At 31.4% G+C, this 14,725-nt stretch overlaps 1 pseudogene; it reads left to right on the top strand.

The window, feature by feature from the left end:
- The first annotated feature begins 13,536 nt into the window (after positions 1-13,536).
- On the top strand, positions 13,537-13,656 carry LOC118609616 (annotated as a pseudogene).
- The last annotated feature ends 1,069 nt before the right edge of the window (positions 13,657-14,725 follow it).

The following is a 14,725-nucleotide window of genomic DNA, read 5'->3' as shown; positions in this document are numbered from 1 at the left end:
ATGCTAAAGAGCCAGGTTGCTGCTGTGGCCTCCACGTCAATTAGAAATCAAGGAACCTCATATTCTGCCAAAAGACAAGAAAAGATCTCTGTGCCTCCTCACTCATTGGGCAAGAATTGTGGAAGCTCGGGCAATCCAGAGGTTTGGAAGTGTTAGTTCTCCTTGGGTTGGACTTCAACCACAAGGAAATTAGAGTTTTTCAGGATCTATGTGTTAAATTATTATCTTTTTCTTTCACTTAAATATATAATTCTGAGATACAGTGAGCTCATTTGGCCTCTGGGAAAATGTCATCTGAGACCAAGCATTAAGTTGGGTTTGTTACAAGAAATAAACAAAACACTTTATGCTTTCTCTACTTCCCCTTTGCCCTTATACTCTTGCTTCCATGGAGTTGCACTCCTACAGAGAGTTTTGACTTCCAAGTTTTTCTCCAGGATCTGTTTTCTAAAGACCTTGAACTAAAATATTAATCACTTACCATCTAAAATATATATATTTAAGAACAAAATGTACTGCAAATATTAATGTAGATCAAAGAACCAATTACACCTTATCTTATTGTTATTTATACTTTTTAATTGGTGGTTCAAAGCAGCTAATATATCTGTATTTAATCCAAAACACATAAGAAATAAATCTATATTTCATAGAATTTTTGTTTTATTTTTGGAAATAAGACCACATCCTAACTTCATGAATGGATTGCTAGGTAAAAATAGCTTCCAAATACAGAATTATTATGATTGAATCACCTCTCCTCCTAACCCTTACCACACACAGCCCATCACTATGAGACCAGTGATGTCAGCGACTACAATGAAACTGGTCACCCTATTCCCTGACTTTGATTTTGTGGTTTTGTGTGTCTCCTTCTTTTATTTTTATTAAACTTATCTGAGTGATTTCGTTAATAAAATTAAATAGGTTTCAAGTGTACGGTTTAATAATATATCATATGTGTATTGCATTGTGCTCACCACCCAAAGTTAAGTTTCCTTCTGTCACCTTTTATTTGACCTCCTTTACATCATCTTCTCTTAATCTATTTTCCACCTAAGTCGACTTTGAAATATGTTCGTTGTACTTTCTGGAACTTGGAGTCAGTAGTTAATGAATTCCCTCATAATCTGAAAAAACCTCTCTGAACATCTCCTTTACCTTCTTGTTTTAACTGAGATACAGATTTACTCTGCTTCCCTGTGGCCTTCCCAGTACTGGGTGTTTCCTCACATGCACCTTCATATACTGGGAGGAGGGTAGGCTTCTTCCTTAATCTTCGCTACTGCTTTCAGACTACCCTCCCTCTCTCCGCTCCCCTCCCTAACAACTTCAATTTTGAAATTTATAACATTAGAAGATTCTACTTTCTATTATTCCTAATGAAGTATATACAATTCCCAGTACCATTCCTTTTCATTCCGTAAGGACCATTGCTTCTGGCTTACAGTTTATCTCTTACTAAGACTACCAATATCATTTGATTTCAGTTTTTACCTAGATTCCTACAATAAGTGGGCTTTTGAGTTCTTTTGACTACTTGGATAAGAATGTTCTCATCCCTCCTCATACTTCAGCCACTGACACATTTTGCCATACCCCAAAACTTGTTATTATCTATAAATGACACTTTTTTATGATTTCTTTTTTCAGCATCCTACTTTCTAAGTAAATATTCTAGCCTGTCCAGAAGTAAATCAAAATAAAGAAAAGCATAGCTATTAGCCAATGCCCCCTAAAGAAAAAAATAGATTATGTAATTTTTTTCACAGAAAATACAAAATAATATCTACAAAGGACTTCTAGAATTAATAAGAAGCTAAATTTTCCAGATATGTGATCTTAAAAATAATCAATTGATTAGAAAATATAGTAAAATGATACATATTTATAATAATAACAAATATAAATATTTAGGAATAATGTTTTTGACAATTTAAGAAAGAAATGTATGGAAAAATTAATTTATTGAAAGACACTAAAAACAATTTATATTTGAAAAATGTTGTCTTCATGAAGAGGGAGGTAATATTGTAAAGATGTTAATTCTTTCCATATTTTCATAAGTGGCTTGGTTTTAGTTTGGGATCTTATGAAAATTGTGTATATCATTTTTTTGCTTAAATCTTATTGATCACAAATTTAGTTATATGTACATAATTCCATTACATAAAGAAAAATTGGTTTGAGAATATGACTAGCAGACTACCAGAAGACCTTGATTTAGATACTGAGATAGTAATAGTGAAAATTTTATCACTGGTAAAAACACCTTGACACTTTCGGAAAAAAAACATTAGCTCCAAAATCACATTTCTATTAGTCATCTGATTCTTTTTTTACTTGAACAAACTGAAAATTCAGGCTATCAAAAGAAATCTAACTATGGGAGATGAATACACAGTGTAAATATATATATGCCTTACTGTTAAAGTATACAGCCGAAGCATTGGATTTCATTAACTAATGTCACCATACGATCAATCAATCAATTAATTAATTAATGTAAAAAGTTTAAGCTTAGTAACTATAGGAAAAATAAATATCTGGTTCATTTAAAAAAATCTAAATGCAATATCATGATTTCTGGAAAAATAGAAATTTACATACATGTAAATTACTTTTTAGTATAAAGGAATTCAGCGTGCATAGTTGCAAAGCATAATAATTGTCTAATAGTGTACTGTCTTCTTATATACTATCATCACTTCAAGTTGGTGAGATATAATATACACATTTTGTCATGATTTTTATGTTGCTATTTAATATACATTCAGAGAAAATAAAATACTAAGTGACTCTGGTTTTAATTAAGCAAAGTCCAACTTATTGTCCATGGGTGATACATTATTTAAGTTAATAGCATACATTAATATTTCCATTTTTAAAAATGAGAACAAGCTCCATGTATAGTGTATAATTTTTAATATTGTAAATGACTAAGTTATTCTTTGGCCAATTTCTACTCTCTATCAACACTATGATTTAGCCTCCTAATAAATTATTACTGGAACACCATTGTGAAAATATCTTATAAAGCATTATCAGAACTAAAGTGATAAAAGTGACCCTTGTGATAATGCATTGGTCTGACTCACATGCACACATTTAGAGCATACTTAGTACAAAATTAGGAAGTATCTTTGAAAAACCCAAATAAGCAAAATGCATAGATGATAAGGCATACTGCATGTTTGGTTGCTATACAATTATTTATGTAAATAATAGTTGAATGGAGAGATGATTATTTAAGGGTCATGAAGAAAAGCTCCCTGTATTGTGTTGTCTGAATGACTCATGTTTACATCTTTTTAAAGTTTAAGATGATCGAGAAAAGAGGAATGCAAAAATATTCAGAGAAAAATTCCTAATGCCTCAAAGTTTCTAGTGCCTAGGAAGTCTACTATATCTAAGATAGAGATTGACTGATTGATTGATTTCATTTCTTTATAATACCTAAACCAATTAGTAAGTAGTTGGTCAGTGGCAGAACCAGGATTCAGATATAGGTCAATCTAAATCTAAACCCAGTGCTCAGAATTATTATTCCCTAAAACCTTTCAGCAGTATGGTAAAGAAATGAAATATTTTTGCTTTTTGCCTCCCAATGGAATGCTTTATTGGTGTAATATCTGGAGGTCATTATTAAATGAACCATTCGGCTTATTAGATCCATTTTGGCATCAACTACTTATTTGAAAAACATAGTAGATATCCATGTTTGTTAAAGTTGACCTTTGAGTGTTAAGAAGTAGGAAGATTATTCCAATCCAAGAATATGGAATATCTTTCCATTTCTTTATGACTTCTTCAGTTTCTTTTAAAAGAGTCTTATAGTTTTCATTATATAGGTCCTTCACATGTTTCATTAAATTTATTCCTAGGCATTTTATTCTTTTTGTTGCAATTGCAAAAGAATTTTTTTCATTTCTTTTTTTTCTATAACTCATTATTAGAGTAAAGAAATATTATAGATTTTTGAACATCGATTTTGTATCCTGAAATTTTACTGTATTTGTTCATTATTTCTAGTAGTGTTTTTATGGAGTCTTTAGGGTTTTTTACATAGAGATTCATGTCATCTGCAAATAGTGACAGTTTGAATTCTTCATTTCCTATTTGAAAGGCTTTTATATCTTTCTCTTGTCTGATTGCATTTGTTAGGACCTTCAATGTTATATCAAATAATAGTGGTGATAGTGGGTAGCCTTGTCTTGTTTCTGATCTTATAGGGAAGGTTTATAGTTTTTCACCATTAAGTATAATGTTAGCTGAGGGTTTGTCATAGATGGCCTTTATTATGTTAAGTTATTTTCTTTCTATATTGATTTTGTCAAGTGTTTTAATCATAAATGGATGCTGTATCTTTTTGAAGGCTTTTTCTGCATCTATTGATATGATCATATGATTTTTATTTTTTAATTTGTTTATGTGGTGTATCACATTAATCAATTTGCATATGTTGAACTATCCCTGAGCCCCTGGGATGAAGCCCACTTGATCATGGTGTATAATCTTTTTAACATGTTGCTGTATTCAGATTGCTAGGATGTTATTTAGGATTTTTGCATCTGAGTTCACGAGGGATATTGGTCTGTAGTTTTCTTTTTTTGTGTTATCTTTACCAGGTTTTGGTATCAGTGTAATATTGTTCTCATAAAATGAGTTAGAAAGTATTGTCTTCTTTTCAATTATTTGGAAGAGTTTGAGAATGGGTCTTAAATCTTTGAGCCTATATTTGTCTTTGGAACCAAGATGTGTCTCCTAGAGGCAGTGTATGGTCGGGTTTTGTTTTTTGATTAAATCTGCAATTCTGTACCTTTTTATTGTTGAGTTCAGTCTATTTATATTTAGAATGATTATTGAAATATGAGGTTTTCCTATAGCCATTTTATCTTTTGTTTTCTGGTAGTTTGGTGTTTCCATTGCTTCCTTGACTTGTGTTTCTGTTTTTTTATTATTATTATTATTATTTGTTTATTTATTTTTTTTTTTTAATTTCGGTTGGGTTCTGTGGATTTTTCCTTCTGGCCCTTCTTGTTTTATGTTATATACTTCAGTTTTGAATCTTTGGTATGTGGTTAGCATTATGAATAAATAAAGGATAGTTATATATATATATGTATATATATATATATATATATATATATATGTATATATATATATATGTTATCTCCATTCCTCTCCGGGAATTTGGATCGTTGAATCTTTCCCTTTTCTGTTATTGTCATCTCCATTTGTCTCTATGTATGCTGAACATTCATTACAATCTTTCAATAGCAAATCTCTTATTGTTTAAGCTTACAATATCCTGTTCTTAATAAGGGTTGTACTATGCTTCTTTCTGCCTGCTAGTCACCTTACTCATAATTATGTATTTTTTGTTATTTTGTTTTAGGTGAGCTGACCCTAAATTAAATAATATGTTACTTTTCTGGATTTTTATGTGTATGACATTTCCAGTGTATTCAAATTTATAATTTGTTGCAACTTCTTTTCTCTAGCTAAATAAATGTTTACTTTCACAACTAACTTTTTATTATATTTCTTAAGAAGAACTCTCATAATTGCAGAGACTTCAAGCCCCATAAAGTTGAGCTCTACCCTGCTACTAGCCCACATAGAAGCACTAAAAATCCATTCGATTTTTTTTTTTTTTAAATCAAGTTTTCTGAACAGCCTATGTAAAAAGAGACACTCCCATTTTGGTGCTTTGTACCCCTCCCCCTCCCGCCTCTGCCGCCCAATTTTCTTCTGTTACTTTTATATTTGAAAATCCTATAAAAGTCCAATCTTGGATATATTATTGGAATTGAAGTGACAGATCATATAGGTGAAAAACACTTTTAGAAACTGATAAAGGAAGAAAGAAACCTCAGATATATTAGTTTTTGAGACAAAATAAACATAAATTACATATACCACTTTGCTCTTGCCTTAAACTTTATCATCTTTATTGGGCTATATTTGACATAATGAACACATTTATGATTAAGATTTTAGAGACAGCATTTTACTATTTTTCTTCTATGTAACACAAACTTTCTTAGTAATTGCCAATCATGTGTTTGTATTTTGCAAAGCACTTTCAGAAGATGTAGTTCTAGTCAGAAAGATGATTTTTCTTTTGTGGAATGATGGGTATACTATTTTGTCCCAAGTTAAGTGGCACTTGCATGGTAAAATTAATTAAGCCTGATTACCTAGAATACTTCATAAAAGTTTTATGCTATTCCACCCAGACAAAACTAGCTGGATTCATTTAGTTATGACAACATATTAAATGTTGGCTTTTAATTAAATTTTGTGTCACTTAGCATTTGTGGAATAAAAAATGCCATGATGCATATAAATCGATAAAAGTAAATGATATTTATGTTCTCTTATAGGATGCTGAGTGCTAAATTAAATAAATACAAACTCAAAATATAAACTCAAAAACACATTTTGATATTTAGGATAAAAATGATTCATCTAGCCAAAGAAGATTTTGATATTATTTATTGCAATTGTCTAACAAAATGTTGGTTTTGGAATTTGACTCAATATTTAAAGGAAATAAAATGTTGCTATATTATTATATTAAAATTTTGCTATTCCCACAATATGGGAATTCCCTATACCATCTTTGCAACTCTCTAAATGTCTCTTGAAAATAAGTGTTAAAGAAAAGATATTGCTCAATGTGTATATTCTAGACCTTTGGAATTTTTTTTTAAATAACACTAATAAAATTGTTTATTGCTGAAGAAAAAAAAGACTAGCAACTCAAACAGCTTGAAACATGATGTTTGATAGTTATTCAATATCTACATGAAGACATTGATTAGGGGAATGGCCATAGGCTGGCTTCTGGGACAACCACACTTAAGTTCTTGACACATCTATTTCAGAAATTTTCTTTACGTGTGACTACAATCTAAAATCTGCCTCTACCCCTTTTCAGATATTGCTTTTTATCAGCCCCTTTAGAGAGTCTTATACTCACAAATAATAAAATTTCAAAGGCTCTCTTAAAGAGAAAATTGATAACATATGAGGGAATAAAGGCAAACAAAAACGAGTTAGATTTTTAGATATGGAAAGGTGTTACATTTGTTCAAAAGAATGTAGCACAACAGATACTTTTGTTTTTTGAAGTTCCGACCAAGCATATTAATATACCAGTCTTTTAATTATGAATGGGTAGATTCTCTCTACTTTTTGTGAATACAAATATCATTTTCCTGAAACTTATCCGATACGATCTTCCTTTCTACCTGCTTCTCTCACCATTTCTTCATCCCCATTACCCACTGTCCTCTGTTTCAGCCCTAGATACTTACAGTTTCACACAAACTTTATGTCAATATCAACTTCTCGCTCAACTATGTTTTCTATATTACCATGTCATAACATTTTACTTTTTTCTTTTTTTAAGAGCATATTAATATTGTTTTAAATATATGTTGTGGAATTTTAAGAACTATTTTTATAGCAGGAATGCAAATTAGTATGGTCACTTTGGAAGTCAGTTAGGTGGTTTCTTACAAAACTAAACATACACTTAGCATATGATTCAGCAATCACACTTCTTCATATTTACCAGAAGAAGTTGGAAATGTATGTCCGCAGAAAAATCTGCACACAGATGTTTATAGTAGCTTCATTCATATTTGTGGAAGGTGAAAGCAGCCAAGATGTCCTTCAGTAGGTGAATGATAACTTGTGATATATTCAAATAATGTGCTAAAAAGAAATGAGCTATCAAGCCATGTAAAAACATGGAAGAATCTTAAATAAATATTAATAAATGAAAGAAACCAATTTTAAAAAGGCTACATACTTCATGATTCAAAATATATGATATTCTGGAAAAGACAAAACCATGGAGACAATAAGATAAGTGGTTGCTGTGAATTAGTAGGGAGGCAGGGATGAGTAGGCAGAGTGCTGAGAATTTTTAGGGCAGTGAAACTACTCTGCATGATATTATAATGATGGATATTTGTCATTATACATTTGTCCCAACCCATAGAATGTATAACAATGAGAATGAACTCTAACATAAACTATGACTTTGGATGATAATGATGTGTCAATGTAAGTTCATTAATTGTAACAAATGTACCACTCTGGGGAGGCATGTTGACAAAGAAAGAGGCTAAGAAATATGGTAGATGTTTGCTAAATCCTCTTTAATATAAATCATATAAATTTTTCATTATAAGAAATAATGTAAAGGAATTGTTTAATTTTTAAACTTTAAATTTCACAGTTTGTATGAAATTATGAAAGATGATTTATTATATTTCATCATTATTACAATACTATTCTTTTTATTTTCTTAATAAAATAGAATGATTTTGATAGCAGAAGCTATGCAGACTTGTAACTGGCAGACAAGAGGCAAGTTGACAATAAATATGGGAAGTGAAAAGTAAACAGAGTGCTTGAAGCCAGGTCAAAACAATACCTAAATAGTGAGATTTCAGAAAATGTTAATTAAATAAGCAGGCTCAGGTTGAGAGCCTCTAGAGGTACGCTTTTATGCCTGGCCTGAGGTACTTCCTCAGAGGAATTCTCCATGAAACTTAACAGTATTTTAAAGCTGCAAGTAGTAGGCATTTGCTCAAATGACCCTGTGGGAGAAGGAAAGATACAAGAAGCAATGTCTGCATAGTGGAAAGCAATTCAGAAATTCAAACTTTTAAGGTTATTCTAGACGATTTGCCCAATCATTACTTAATATATACTTCTAATTAAGCTGCAATAATTGAATTCCAAAGCAACTTTGTGGGATATCACAACATGTAGGAAAAAGATAAAAGATGTCTGGCCATTGAAGGGTAGCAGAATATGTCACCATATATGACATTTCTATATGACTGTAAGAGTTTAGGCCATATTATCCCAAAATGCTCCACACTGGTATATTGATTATTTTATTAAGGTTTAGCAACTTGAAAAACAGCAAATGTAGGGAATGACTTTCTCTGAACTCTTCTTATCTACCCAAAAATAGGGGCTCCAAAATGAATACAGTTGTTAAAAATCCCCTCCCCATGAGTTTCATCTGATAATGGAGAAAATAAAATGGAATAAGCATCGATAAGAGAATCACTTAAAATGCACTTGGAGGGCCACTGAGGAAGTATATAAGTCTCATACCTCAGTTCTCAGAACTGGTACTAAGTTTCTGACCTGTTACTAAACTCAATTCAACACCAAACCATAAATATCTTGAGTCAACACTGCTATAAATGGATTTTACTTAGTTTTTTTTTGTTTGTTTGTTTGTTTGTTTTGTGGAAACCAAACTATCTATATTCTTAGCCTTGAAGGAGCCAGTCCATTTCGCCAGCTAGCATCCTTCCTTTACAAAGAGGACCCGACTTGTAGTTTTGCCTCATTTGTTCGATAATGAATCTAACCAAATCTTGTTAACCTAGCCAGCATAAATCATTTGCATAGAGGACCTAAATGAGAACTGTGCCAGTGTTTTTGTTTGTTTGTTTTTGTTTGTTCATTTGTTTGTTTTGCCTTTATAAACCCTGTCTTTCTTTGTTCGCTCAGGTGCACAATTTAAGTTGCTACCTGAATCTGTGCATCTTGGACTGCAATCCCTCTCACCCCTTTTTTTCACAAATAAATGCTTTTGTTCTTTATTACAACTTAAATTGTTTCTTTGGAGGGGGATGTGGGGAGGGAGGAGGTGTTTTTTAACACACCACCCAGGGAAGATTGACTCTTGTCACACACAGGAGAGGAGACTAGAAGTCCATGCCATACTAGACACATGTATGTCATACCTCTATCATCTATCAGACTTCTGATCTCTCCTTCCAAGGGCCTGCCATCTTTCCTAAGTCATTTACAGCTTTGCTCCATTCTCTAAAAATAGGGTGTTACTATCAAACCCTTTGCGAGCTGAAGTGGTCCAAAGTGAAAAAGCAGTTACCATTAATTTGAATGGCAAAAAAAAATGTGAGCATTTCTAGACTCCAAAGTCAATGCAAACACAATGTCTTTTGTTCGCCAGGATCAAATGCTTAATTACGTCCAGTTTTACAGCCTTATGAGTTCTCTTAGGCTTTTCTGATAACTTATATCACATCTTGCTAATGGATGCACAAAATAAATTGAGAAAAAGCACAGATGCTCACGGACACAGTTCAAAGCTATGGGGCTTTATGCTCTGGAGGTGCTGAGTGAAGTTCCCCAGGAAGGAGCTTGGCTTTGGTACTGTCACTGAGGAGAGAGCTGCCTCTAGAGCAGCTAGCTGCAAAACAAATGCTGAACACTACTTTTGCTTTTTGACTTTTTTCATTAAAACAAAATGATTGAAAACAGGTACTAATGTGGGTTGTTTGTAAAAAGGAAGTGACAAATTGCAAACTTTAAATATTGGAAGATAACTCTACTCTCCTTTAAGAGGCCCGTATTCCTTTCCCCATTAAAACGGCATTTAAGTCTGAATTCTGAGTCACCTGGGGAAGTTATTCATTTTTTTTTTCCCGGGAAATCTCCACATATATGAGGTATACATGCTAACAAACCTGTTTTCCTCCCGTAAGTATATCTTTTATTATAGAGGTCTCAGCTAAGAATTCAGAAAGATAGAAGAAAAATTATTTCCCCTCCACTACCAATCATATTAAAACCTAAAATTCTAAAGTTTTATTCAACATTCAAAACCACGTATATGGGACAGTGAAGAATATGAGAAAGAAACACATACCAGAAAGTATTTTTTTTTTAAAAAAAACAGTACAAACACAATATTAAGTTCCATTGAAAAGGAGAATTGGAGTGAAACATTTTTGTGTTTCTAAGAGTTGCAAGCTGAATAAAGTAATGTGAAACCATTAAATGAGATGACCCAACCTGCTAAAAGCAATTTAAATTCACTAGAGGAAACATTCAGTGCTTTTCACATGTAGATGGAGAAAGTTGTCTTCCAAAGGGTCAGTTATGTTAGAAAGATTAAAACATATGAAAGAATATCAGAAAATTGCCCTTTCGATACTTAATACAGAACATTATAAATGACCTTGTGCCTAGTGAATCTAGTCTGAAATGATTCAGTCAGGCTGCACTGGTGAGCATAATACAATTTTTTAAAACTTTAATGCCTAGTGATTTTCAGCCAGGAGACTATTATTATTATTATTATTATTATTATTTTGGTAAAGTAGGCATTTTGTGGATCTTATTTTTTTAATTTGCAATAATAGACTATATTGATCTTTTGAATTCCAAATTCGAGCATTCAGGGGCTCAAAACAAGTCACCCCAAGATATATCTCTGTGGTGTGCAGATGATTTTGAACTAAAGGCAATAAAGACTCTGTGGGCTCAAGAGAAACTTTTGCCCCGCCCCCAGAAGATTTGAATTAAGGACCTTACCCATACCATAATAAGAGGTTATTACAGATGACCTTCGTTTTGACCTATCTATATGGCAGGGCAAACTGCTAATTAATAAATATTTATTCGTTTTATCATCCTGTAGTGGCCTTCTAAAGCCTCAAGTTGCCTTACCTCATCCTTAGCTAAGAATGTCATATATACCTCTTTTTCCCTTTCTGTCTCTAAACTTCTCAGGCATGCAGGGTCTCTGACACTCTCATGTATGTGGGGTTTCATATACGTATATAATTATACTTGGTTATTTTCTCTTATTAATCTGTTTCATGTGGATTTGACTATTCAGCCAGTTAAAAGAACTTTAGAATAGAGGAAGGTTTCTTTCTAACCCATAACCAAAACCTGTAATGGATAAGTGCATTTATATATTTATCCTAAATACGTTATAGCTTAGAGATGTTATGCAAAATTGTTCTTGGTCTTTGTCAGATATATTGATTGTCTGTATTTTAAATTATCAGAAAGCAGTCAGATTTATTAAAAATTAATTATAAGGGAAAAGTAAAATAACAAATTATAGTTGTAAAATACATAGTAATCTATCTACTCAGGAAAAGAATCAGAAGAAAAGATAAGAGTAAAAGAAATTTTAAAATTTCATAACTGATGTCTATTTCATACTGTATCTGCAGAGCTAGTGGTAAAAGCATTCTTCATTTAAATGAAAATAGCAAATAGATCATACTAAATATCAAATACTGAGTTTCTCTATTTGATTACATAAAGTAAGAGATGTGATTTAAAATATATTTACCACTCTGAGACAGGTCTATCTCTTTCCAATTTAAATGTGTATTCTAGATTGTGTCTAAAAGTGTTTACTGTTTAGAACTTATTCATGTGATCTTAAATACAGCTTTGTTGGAAATACTGAACAATGAAGTATATGACTATATTTTAAATATGTAAAGGTCATTCTGTATATTAATTTATTTTTCCTCTAGAGAGTTCATCTGAAAATATATATTATCATGTAAAAATAGGAAAAAAAAAGTATTAGAATACTTTTACTCCTGATAATTATTAAGTGTGTGACATTGGGCAAGTCACAAAGCCACTTGAGTCTCAGTTTTTTCTTTTCTAAAATGTGGCTGATATTAATTTTTAAAAATTCTATTCTATTTTTCTTGAGTTCCAATAAGCATATGCATATATGCTTATTAAAGTTCTCTTATTAATCTAAAATTCTAAAAACTAGGAGAAAATACTCAATTTGAATATCCTTGAAATTAAAGCTTAAAGTACATAATATTTATTTTTTAAAAATTCTATTTACCAACTATATTGACTGGTATAATTCCAAATATAGTCATTTATAACAATACACTTGTTTGGCAGCTCTTTGAATGTTTGCCTAAGATTCAAAAGACAATTTTAAAACTAATTTTATATATGTCTTACATTTTTTATCATTATTGTTTGAGGTCTTTGATGTGGCAGTATCTACAGTTCGAGGAAATAATACTATCAATTCTAGTGGTATTACTCTGCCAAGTTGTTATTTAGTACATTTCATAAACAATATAACATTTCAGTTCCTGAAATAATCTGCTTACCACTACATTCATGACTTTATGTACATGGTTTTTTTACATGTATAAGGAGATAGAGACAAGCACTTATTCTCTTATTTTAAATATTTTTCTTAATTTTTTTTTTAATTACAGTTGACATTTGATATTATATCAGTTTCAAGTGCACAGCATAGTGGTTAGACATTTATATATCTTACAAAGTGATTCTCTCCATGAGTCTAGTACCCACCTGGCACCATACATAATTATTACAGTGTTATTGATTATATCCCCTATGCTGTACTTCACATCCTCCTGATTATTTTGTCTGTCAATTTGTACTTCTTAATACATTCACCTTTTCACCCAGTCCCCCAATTTATTCTCCTTATAAAGATCTGCTTTTAAGATAAATTTTTAACACAGCGCTGCAATTTACATTGTAAGAATAAACAGCCATATCTCAATAAAACCATAAACTCATAAATCTGAATATGTCTTCTCTTTCCTCTTAATGGTGGAACTCTTGGAGGCTTGGAGGGGGCTTAATTACTGCATAACTGGCTAAAGTATTTTGTTTGATTAATTATCATTCATTTAAATATATTTGCTAGTCTGCGGCCATGCCACCCTGAACAAGCCTCGATCCCATCTGATCTCAGAAGCAAAGCAGGGTTGGGCTTGGTTAGTACTTAGATGGGAGACCACCTAGGAAGAGCAGGTGTTGTAGGTATAAAAAATAAAAAGTAAAAGATTGTAAGCTGACAAGGTCCTTGAAATCCGTAAGGTCAACCAAGGGTTGCATGTATGTATGTGTGTGTGTGGATATATATATATTTGTTAAGTATCTTTTATAAGCCAGACACAGGGCTAGCTGATAGGAATAGTAATAAAGGAATGAATAAAAGAAACCTGCTCCTTGCCCTAAATGATTTCCTGTGAAAGCAAACACAAAAAGAAAATAATTAAGTGTAATTGTAACAAATTCTGTAAAGGACAAGTACAAGAGGCTTAGAAAATGTATATCAGTAGCACCTGGCCCGGTCTTAGTAGCAGGGACGTCTCCCCTAGAAAAGTGGCATCTATATTAAGATTTGCATTAATTCTCATTTTGTAATGCAAATAATCACAGATGTTTCTTTTGAGGCAATATGTAATTTTCTTTCTCAGTTTTAATTGGAATTCCTTTATCCAAATTCTATAAAACCAATCTGTTTAAAAATCTATTTATGTAAATGTTTAAAGATATAATACTTCACAAGAATATTAAAACCTTCATTATTAAGGGCAAACCTTTCTCCCAAGTTTTGATGTTTCACTATAGGAGTGGACTTTGTAAATAGATTTATTCAATAATTGACTCATTTATTTAAACATATGCACCATTAATTTTATATTTCAAATATGATTTTTTTCCTCTTTATCCTCAAAATTAACTCTGGTTCCTGAAACTTATACATCATATCATTTTTTGTACTCAGTTTATGAATAGTTATTTGTAGAGAACATACATTTCCTGCTAGGTTAAGTGAATCTTTTAGTTGTAATATTTTAGGATTCGCTTTTAAATAGTTTATGACATGTTTGACAGTTAAATCCTTTAAGACTACATGTAGACTTTATATGCTTTAATAATAAAAATTAAAATATTACTTCTCTGTTTTATTTATCCATTAATTAAAAAACAGTCATTATTTTATCATGCCAATTTATTTTAGTCATAAAGAATTTTACTCATTAAGTATAAATAAAATTGAATTAACATTTGATAATTTGTGAATCAAATTGTTTTATTTATTTTT

Source organism: Rousettus aegyptiacus, unplaced genomic scaffold (assembly GCF_014176215.1).
Source record: "Rousettus aegyptiacus isolate mRouAeg1 unplaced genomic scaffold, mRouAeg1.p scaffold_m13_p_11, whole genome shotgun sequence".
Classification (NCBI taxonomy): domain Eukaryota; kingdom Metazoa; phylum Chordata; class Mammalia; order Chiroptera; family Pteropodidae; genus Rousettus; species Rousettus aegyptiacus.
The sequence above is the reverse complement of the archived record's forward strand: the minus strand, read 5'-3'. Positions and strand labels throughout refer to the sequence as shown.